Here is a 411-nt window from a genome sequence, read left to right on the forward strand (position 1 = left end):
TCAACGTCAGGAAATGCACCACAAAAAACGCACACAAATTAGGTACGCATCACCAACAACACACCATTAGGTGTGAGTAAAAACACCATACAGTGTTTGGAAATAAACCATTGGGGTTGGTGAGTTATATGGTGTATTTTTTGGGTCTGTTGTGTATTTTTTGGTATTTTTTTTACATTTCATAGTGGTGTGTTTCCCTTACACTGTTGGTGCATGTTGTTAACACTGTTAGTGTATTCTGAAATTCCGCCACACGACCACACCTAACAACATGACCACATATGAGCATTATTCTATATATATATATATATATATATATATATATATATATATATATATATATATATATATATATATATTTACCAGGCTTAAATTATTCTACTAATTAAAGAAATATATTCACACTCCCAC

This window comes from Ipomoea nil, unplaced genomic scaffold, assembly GCF_001879475.1.
Source record: "Ipomoea nil cultivar Tokyo-kokei standard unplaced genomic scaffold, Asagao_1.1 scaffold0980, whole genome shotgun sequence".
NCBI classification, from domain to species: Eukaryota; Viridiplantae; Streptophyta; class Magnoliopsida; order Solanales; family Convolvulaceae; genus Ipomoea; species Ipomoea nil.